General features: G+C 50.2%; 1 protein-coding gene across 3 annotated transcripts in view; it reads left to right on the forward strand.

Annotated features, from left to right (window-relative positions):
- Window positions 1-8969, forward strand: part of TMEM173 (transmembrane protein 173) — a 125497-nt gene that overhangs the window by 100141 nt on the left and 16387 nt on the right. The window contains exon 1 of one of the 3 annotated variants that reach the window (XM_014520836.2): window positions 3268-3316. The exons of the other annotated variants lie outside the window; for them this stretch is intronic. The gene's annotated coding sequence lies outside the window, so the exon portion shown is untranslated. Of the gene's footprint in view, window positions 1-3267; window positions 3317-8969 lie in introns of those variants that run through there. 3 annotated transcript variants of the gene reach the window in all.

Consider the following 8969-nt stretch of genomic DNA (forward strand, 5'->3'; position numbering starts at 1 on the left):
CCCCCCCATCCTGCCTACCCGAGCCCCATGCTCCCACCCCCCCCTTGGGTGTGGGCTCCACGCTGCTGCTAGCCCCATCCTCATCCTCCCTGCCCCCGCCCAGCTGCAGCTCCCTCCTGCCCTCCCCCTCCCCTGCCACTTTCCTACCTGCTGCCCAGAGTCAGCGGGACACCAAGGATGCCGAGCAGGTCCCCCAGCAGCTACAGCAGTGGCTGCAGCAGCAGCAGGCCTGCCCAGAAGCCGTGTGCTGGCAGGACTGGGCCCTTCTTCATACCAGGGTGGGAGTGAGGCAGAATAGGGTGTATTGCGGGGTGTGTTTGTATGTGGGCACCTCACTCCCACCCTTGTGGGTGGAAGGGCTGGAGGGGTGCAGTTAATTGGTGGGCACCTGTGGGCCGAATGAAAGTGCCTAGTAGACTGGATCTGGCCTGCAGCCTGTATTTTGCCTGCCCTGGTTTAGGGTGATTGCTGGTTCTGTGCAGATTTGTATGTTCGTTTGTGGGTTTCTTGTATATGGTGGTTTGTATTTTACTATTCTGAATATTGATCATAGCATCTAAAAAGGACATGTTGGTGCTGGAGTGTTCAAGAGATAGTCTGATGGAGGGGTGATGATTATTGAACTTGTGATGGAAATCAATCAGAGATTGCAGGTTTTGGGTCCAAATTATGATGATGTCATCTATATATCTTAGGTATAGCATGGGAAATTCTTCTTCTAAGTGGCCCATGAAAAGGTCAGCATATTTTGGGGCCATAGCTGTGTCCATGGTCTGGACGAAGTGTTGGTTATTGAAAGTGCAGTTGTTGTGTGTGAGGATGAAGTGTATAAGTTCAGTAATATCTTGAGGTCTGTACTCTAAATTGTAATCTTGTTCTCGTAGGTATGTAAGGCAGGCTTGGATGCCATCCTGCCATGGGATGTTGATATATAAGCTGGTAATATCCAGGGTGGCTAGGAGGGTAATGTTGGGAAGGTAGTGTGTTTCTAACTTTTCGTAGAAAACCTTGTCACCCAAAGAGCAAGTTTTGTCTAAGACACAAGAGGTTTTAGGATGGATTTGATGAAACGTGTTATTTCCTCAGTTAGGGTGGAGGCCCCACATTATACGTCTGTCAGGGTTCCCTTGTTTGTGGTGTTTAGAAAACATGTCAAAAGTTTCTGAGTTGGACAGCTAGGTGAATCAACTTCTGTCAGCTTTCTTGTAGTTCCGATGGAAATAACATGATGGTGGTTTTGAGTTTTATTTTCACCTTTATAATTCAGCAATTGTCAGGCTTAGCTTTACTGAAGGGAGTACTTCCAGCATTAAGCTTAATATGCATGAATTGGCAGGAGTGGGGACCTCAGGTGCTTAAGTATGGATTTAGGAACCTAATTCTTGGCATAAAAATGAAAACTTCATATTTTTAATTCCATTTAGACTTAATAGGCATGATCCAATACCCTGTGAAGATGCCCAGACTTCACTGAACTTTAAATCAAGCTCAGCTTTGGGAAGTAATTGTTTGTGCCTTTCATATGGGGGTTTTCCAAGGGGCATAGGGAAGTTAAATACTCAACTTCCATTGGAATTTTCATATATTATTCATTTCATCATGTAACCCGGGCAGTACTCCAAAAGGTACCCCCTCTCCAGTTGAAGGGATCAAAGCAGGTGCACAAGCGCTGTGGCAGGTGTAGGGACTCTCCTCCCCCAATAGAGCAGAGCCAGACCACCACCGGGGACTTAACCATGAGGGAACAATACTGGGAACATAACAGGCATAAATCAGGGGGTATAGTGGACACTACAATACCCCAAGGGGCAGGATTCAAAGGTTAGACGCTTTGAATCATTGACAAAAGACAGGGTTAACAAAATATAAAAACACAAACAGCAGAGCAAACAATACTGGTTGGGGAAATATAAAAGGGCACAAAATACAAAATGTCAAAGGACAAAGAAATATAGGGCCTAGGTACCTGGAAAGGAGGAAAACACAATGGCCCCTTTCCACTGCAAGAATAATTTCTCCTTGTTAGCTCACTCACCTCAAGTCACCAAAGCTGGGACTTGAATCTCCTATGTGATAAGCAGGAACACTGCCACACAGCCACCAGTGCTGGTACTGCTTTCAGCTGCTAGGGGTGTTGACCTTTCTGGAGCCCCCGCCTCACATCGAGCTGCCTGATCTCTGATTGGAGGAGCTGGAAGCTGAGCTGGGACCCCCTCAGGTCGCTGCTCAGATCCTTGCTGAAGCAGGAAGCCTCTCCTGCTGGCCACAGCCTCTCATAGGGGATCCTGGAGCCCAGCAGGAAGCCTCTCCTGCCGGCCACACACTGCGCTGCTGAGAGCCCAACTACTGCCTGCAGGTCCTGCTCCTTCAGGCTCTTCTGGGGCAACTGCTTCCACCCCGCTGGCTCAGCTCTTTGAAGCTCCTTCCTCATGGTCCCTCACTGGTCTCCCTCTGAGTCAGCCATGCTGCCCCTTTTATCCTCCTCCAGGTGACCCAAAGGGCCAATCGGGGGACATGAGAGGTGAATCTCTGGTGCCTGATTGGTGAGGAAAGGGAATCCCAAGTCCTCCAATCATCTTTTGCCCTTTCAAAACCCCTGGGCTAGGTCACTGCCAGCTAGCCCCTCACAAGCATCTTTAGTGTTTGTATGTTTTGGAATTCCCTGGCTCTTCCCCTTTTAATCTGCTGGTTTGTGGCTATAGCCACTCTTGGCTGTGTCTAGACACCCAAGCTATTGAAATAATTCTCTTTAAATAACCATCAGTTTTTGGGGGGTTTTGTTTGCTTTTTTGGTTGTTGGGTTTTTTGGGGGGTGTTTTGGTTTGTTTGTTTGTTTTGGGGAGGTCCTTCCTGATGTTCAACTCTAAAATTCTGATGATTTTCACAGTTTGCAGCGCATTCTGCTTCCTTCTGTTTTCCAGGGAACATCCTCATACTCAGGGAGGTGGCTGAGATGAAGGCACTCTTAGGAATGGCAGTGCCTCTGCTATAACTTCTGTGCTACAGGCATCTCAAGCTCCCCCTCTGCTCTGCAGCTTGCACAAAATCTCAGGCTGCATGCTTCCTGCAGCACCCCCAAGCGTGAGATTCTCTAGCATGGGGCCAGCTGTTGCAGATACTGTCAGCTTGTTTCACTTTCACTGTGTGGTTGTGGTGTTGCTGCAGGAATTACAATAAACACCACCCTGGGTGATAGTCTTGAGCAGAAATTTGATGTGTCTTGAGGCATCGAGTGAGGCTGCAGTTGTCTGGGCTCATTTTCCAGAGTGGCTGTGATTCAAGTAGCTCCTGTAACTACGGGCAGCAAATTGTACAGGTGAGTGCATGGGGCAGGGTAGGACATGTCCACTGGGCACATCACAAAAGTGGGCTAGGAGGTAGAGTAGAATAAATGCTGGTGGAGGGGCTCAGACTCAAGTGCCCGTTGTCTGTGTTTGAGGGTGGAGGCAGCTGTGTTCTGGGTTCTCGACCCGTGGACTAGAAGAAACCACGAAGGGTATCGGACCCCCTTTCCTTATTAGCTCTGAGCAAGTGGAGATAGGGTTTGCGGGTGGCTTGTGCATACACTCTCTATGCAGGAAGTGACTGTGTGAGTCCCTGAGCTTTAGCAGCTCTGCTGATAAAAGTATGGCAACTCCAGCAGCAGCTTACCAATCCCTCTGCCCCCAGCACCACAGCTGCCATGGCTGCTGGACTTCTGCCTGAATGGAGCTGAGCCATGAGAGGAAGAGATTTCACACAGAAACCTCTCAAAGCCAGAGACGATTATGTGGCAGCAGAGATCAAGCTTTTTTATTTGAGGCAGTTCAACTGGAGAGTGAGCGTCCATGGGAAGCTCTCACCTGCAGCCTGGCCAAATCTGGCCAACAATGTGGGACCTTCCTCAGTGACATGGCTCCCCTGCGCTAACCGGCTGGCAGTCACAGTCATAGGTTGCTGTGTGCAGCCACCAGTAGCATATCTGGGGAACGGGGAGTGAGCAGGGCACCAACCAGCTGCTCCATGAAGTCTGCTCAGGGCCTTGCCATTGCTAATCTAATGAGGCCAGCCCTGGGGTACTGCTGTGATGGGCACCAGCACAGAACTCTCAGATAGATGTAGTACAGCTGTTCAGGGCCAGAGCTGCAAGGTGTGTGCTATTCTATCTTAAAGGAGGGAAAAAAGGGGTGCGGGGGGTTAAGTTGCTGGCTGGAGACACAGGAGCCCTTGATTCAAGTCCCTGTTCTGCCACTGACTCCGTATATGAACCTGTGCAAGTCACTTAGCCTTTCTCTACCTCCAGTTCTCATCTGAACAATTACAAAAGCCTTGCCCTCTGTGCAGGGGTGCTAGGGCAGTGAATGCACTAAAAATTGAAAGGGGCTCTGACACCGCCTCCCCCTATCTGATGGAAGCAAAGCCTTAGAAAAAGTCTTATTTTTTTTCTTAATTTTCTGAATAAAAACCTCCATGGGCTGCTCTGTGTGGATCAGAAGCATGGTCTGTATTTTATTCCCTCTGTACATAGGCAACTGGTAGTGGGGACACGGGGGGTGAGGGTATGTGCCCCCCGATAGGGCTGTCCCCACTGCTGGTGCCGCTGGCAGTTTCTGAAGTGCTCACCAGCCCCGTGCCCGCCACCGATGCCAGCTTCTGCAGGTGCCTCCCCAGACTCAGGAGGCACCAGCTGCCCATGCCTCTGTAGCTGGCGTTGAGATTACACATGGGGTCTGTCTTAGAATGAACTACTGGGTTTAGAAGATTCTTTGCACTTGAACAAAGGACGTACTTACGATTGTTCTCACTCTTGTAAAGCTTTATTTAAGGATACTCGGAGAGGCAGGTAATAAGGCAGAGCAGAGAGGATGATCACTTTACATTGGCTCTAGGCAGTAGCTGCTACTCCGCATAGTTTTTTTGGTTTGGGAGTGTTTTGATCTCGGGGATGCGATAGCCTGTGCTGGGTTCTGCACAAATCAGGATTCTCGCCAGAGTTTGAGGAACTCCTGTAATTTAAGAATATACAGGTTATATAGTCTGGAGTAAATAACGTTATCTCGAACTAGGGATTTGGTTATCGCAAGCTAAGAATTTGGGGATGAGTCGTGATCTAACACACTTGGTGTTTACCACATTCTGCTGTATTATAACATTTTACTATCTAGGTTCATGGTTTAGTCACTCTCACAAAGCAAAAAGCTACATGCTATAATACCGGCCTACTATGGAGTCAGCATACAAAACTCTTGCTATGAGCATTAAGCAAAGCCCTTACTATTACAGAGCTTTTCCAGGAGCTCCTCAATCAGGTTGGGCCAGACTGCTGCCTCCCTGTGGAGCTCTGAGGGTAGGTTTGTGCAGATCAGGCACAAACCCAGTGTTTGGAGCACTTGGGGACTATGATGTCATTCCTCATTGATTTGTTCCCCAGTAAAGTTCCTCTTATGTAAGGGAGGAACTTACAGAGGAACTTTCTCTGGTATAGAGAAAATACAAGCAACTTTAGGCCAACTCCCCACCTTGCCCTTGGTGCACACTTAGGGGAAATGACTGTGGCTGGCATGGGCCTGTGTCTTGGGAATCCCCAGTTACCAGGCCAGTTCCTTAGGGCTCTTGGCATCCAACATAACTTAGATCAGCCTTAGGACTGCTCTGAGTTGTGACTTGGGTCTGGACTTGTGCTTAGCCCCAGAATCAGGGTGCTGCAAAGCTACCTTTGCTAGGTACCTTTTGATTTCCACTACTGCACAAAGAACTCTGTACTGTCCTTCACTCATTGCAGTAATAGAAGGTTACTTGACTTGTAAAGAGCTCCTCTAGGAGGGGCTTTACTCTCTGGTTAAAGCTTCGCAGCCAGATTCTTAAAGGCTGCACTTTGCATTTCAAGGGCCAAATTCTTCTCCCTTGTGAGGAAAATGGATACCACCTCATAGAATCTACTTAGGGCAAAAATCCTGGTCTTGGGGAGAAGCCTGAATAAGACCACTTTGTCCAGGGGACCTGTGAATGGTTTGAGTACAATACATCTGGGAGGTGCAGTCTGTCCATTCAGTCCAGGGCATAATAGCAGCCGCCTGCTTTCATACCCAACCCTATGCAGGGACTGGAGCCATGGAGGTGCTCTTTGTAAAGTCTGATTGAAAGTGCCTCTGTTGCTTCCTCCTGTCCACCTGCATGAACTCTGTCCGCTGGAAAGAGCCATTGCAGAGCCATGACTTGGCACCCAGGCAAAACCACACCATAGGTGGCTGCTGTATCCCAGCACTGTAGGAAGGTCTGTAGTTTGTAAAATGCCCTGGGTCCTTCAGTGAACACTGGATGTGCAAGGCTGCCTTGTGCCTGTCGCTTTGCCTGTCCACCACATACTTTAGCAATTGCTATAAAACAAGGCTGTGACTCATAGAGCATGTGTACACGTGCAGTTAATGCTATTTGGGTTTATGGTGCAGTAATGGGACAGGCATATACACATGCCTGATCAGAGGCCCGAGGAGCATAGGGAAGACAAACTACACAGAATCAGTCCTGAACAGGTGAAGGATGTCCTGCAGCACTTGGATGTCTTCAAGTCTGCGAGGCCTGACAACCTGCACCCAAGAGTCCTGAAAGAACTGACTGAGCTAATAGCAGCACCACTGGCCAAGTTGTTTGAAGAGTTGTGGAACTTGGGAGTGGTCCCAGATGACTGGAAGAGGGCCAATGTGGTGCCCATTTTCAAGAAAGGAAAGAGAGATGACCCTGCAAACTACAGGCTGGTCAGTCTGACCTTGGTCGTAGGTAAAATTTTTGAAAAACTTATTTAGGAGGCCATCATTTGCAAGCTGGAAACAAACGGGGTGTTAAGAACCAATCAGCACAGCTTTGTTGAGGGTAGATTGTGCTTGACAAAGATTGTGTCCTTCTATGACCATGTAACTAGCCATCTGGACAAGGGACACATGGTGGATGTGATCTACTTGGACTTCAGTAAAGCCTTTGATTCGGTTTCCCATGGGATTCTCTCAAACAAACTCAAGGGTGCTAGACTTGACTAGTCCTCAGAGAGGTGGGTGGACAGTTGGCTTAGAGGCTGCTCCCAGTGGGTGGTAGTTGATGGGCTGGCCTCATCCTGGAAGGCCGTCTCCAGTGGCGTCTCCCAGGGATCTGTGCTTGGACCTGTGCCCTTTAATATATTCATCAATGATCTGGATGAGGGGGTAGAAAGGTCAATTATTAAGTTTGCAGATGACACCAAACTGTGGGGAAACACGGGAACACTGGAGGAAGGGGCCAGGACCCAGGAAGACCTCAACAGGCTGGACTCTTGGGCAAAGCAGAATCAGAAGAGATTTAACACGGATAAGTACAAAGTCCTTCACTTGGGTAGGAAGAAACCTCACCATAACTACATGATGGGTGGTGGCCCACTGGCTGGCACAGAATCTGAGCGAGACCTGGGAGTTACAATCGACCAGAAGATGAATATAAGCCAGCAGTGCAATGAAGTCTCTAGGAAAGCAAATAGAGCTCTGGCGTGCATTAACCGATGTGTGTCCAGTAGATCCAGGAAAGTGCTCCTTCCTCTGTATTTGGCACTGGTGAGGTCTCAGTTGGAGTACTGTGTGTACTGGGCACTGCACTTCAAGAGGGAAATGAATAAGATCGAGAGAGTAGAAAGAAGGGCCATCCGTATGGTCAAAGGCCTGGAGGTTAAGCCCTACAAGGAAAGACAGGGAATTGGACCTGTTCAGCCTGAGTAAGAGAAGTCTGAGAGGTGACCTGATGGCTGCCTACAAGTCCATCAGGGGAGAACACAAAGATCTGGGCAAGCAACTCTTCAGGATGACACCTCAAGGGAGGACATGGACAAACAGACATAAGCTTATAGAGGGCAAACTCAGGCTAGACATAAGGAAGAACTTTTTTCTCCATAAGGGTCGCTAGAACCTGGAACATACTCCCACCAGAGGTGGTGCAGTCACCATCATTGGAGGTGTTCAAGAGGCTGGACAGGTACCTTGCTGAGCTTGTCTAAGCCCAATAACTTCCTGCCCACAGCAGGGGACTGGGCTTGATGATCCTACGAGTCCCTTCCGGTTCTACAATTGTATGATTCTATGCAGCCAGCAGTTAGGAGCAGATTCGCTGCTCCTGCTCTGCCCCCCTGCAGCAGCAAGAGGGAGCTGGAGGCTCCGGCCACAGCTGCCTGCAGCCAGGGGCCCTTTTTAAAAGGCAACCCCATGCGGTGCTCCCTGGTCACCTGTGTTTCTGGCTCAGAGACTATTGATAAACGGGGTTCAAGTCCATAGGGGTCTTTGGGCCACCCCCGTCGGGTGGCCGATGGTGGTACCGGCGTCCGGCTGGTGACCGGACAGGTGGTTTTCACTGGAACACTGGAGAGAAAAATTTCTTCGAGGGCCGCCACTCTACGAAAATCGGGCGGCTGGGCTCCCGAACATTAATCAAACATTACGGGGGACAACTCAAAAGAAAACAGGGTGTGCGTGCAGGGTCAAAGGTTCAAAACAAGTGCTCCCCCGGGGGTCAGTGAGCAGAGCACCCCGGACAGCGCCCACTGGCTGGCAAACTGCTTGAGCTTGCCGGCGGCTACTGCCCAGTGGTGCTCCGCCCGGAGACGCGCGCAAAGGACACCGAGGAAAAACGCCCCGAGGTCACCGGGAGCCTTCCCGGCCAGAGCCTCCTTCCTGGATAGCCAGATGACCAGCTGGGCCAGAGCCAGGAGGAGGTTGACCAGTTGGTCCTGGGCCTTGGTGGGGCGATGGATGGGGAGTGCGTAAACAAAAAGGTGCGGGGAAAAGTGCAGCCAGAACCGCAGCAGGAGGTTCTGGAGGAGGAGGTGCAGGGGCTGCAGCCTGGCGCACTCGAGGACCAGGTGCGCCAGGGTCTCCCTTTGCTGGCAGAAGGGGCACTCGTCGGAGAGCACGTCGACCCGCGCCAGATACACGCCCGTCGCGACGGCCCCGTGAAGGAGTCGCCAGCAGAGCAGGGGC

This window comes from Alligator sinensis, unplaced genomic scaffold (genome assembly GCF_000455745.1).
Source record: "Alligator sinensis unplaced genomic scaffold, ASM45574v1 scaffold156_1, whole genome shotgun sequence".
Taxonomy (NCBI): domain Eukaryota; kingdom Metazoa; phylum Chordata; order Crocodylia; family Alligatoridae; genus Alligator; species Alligator sinensis.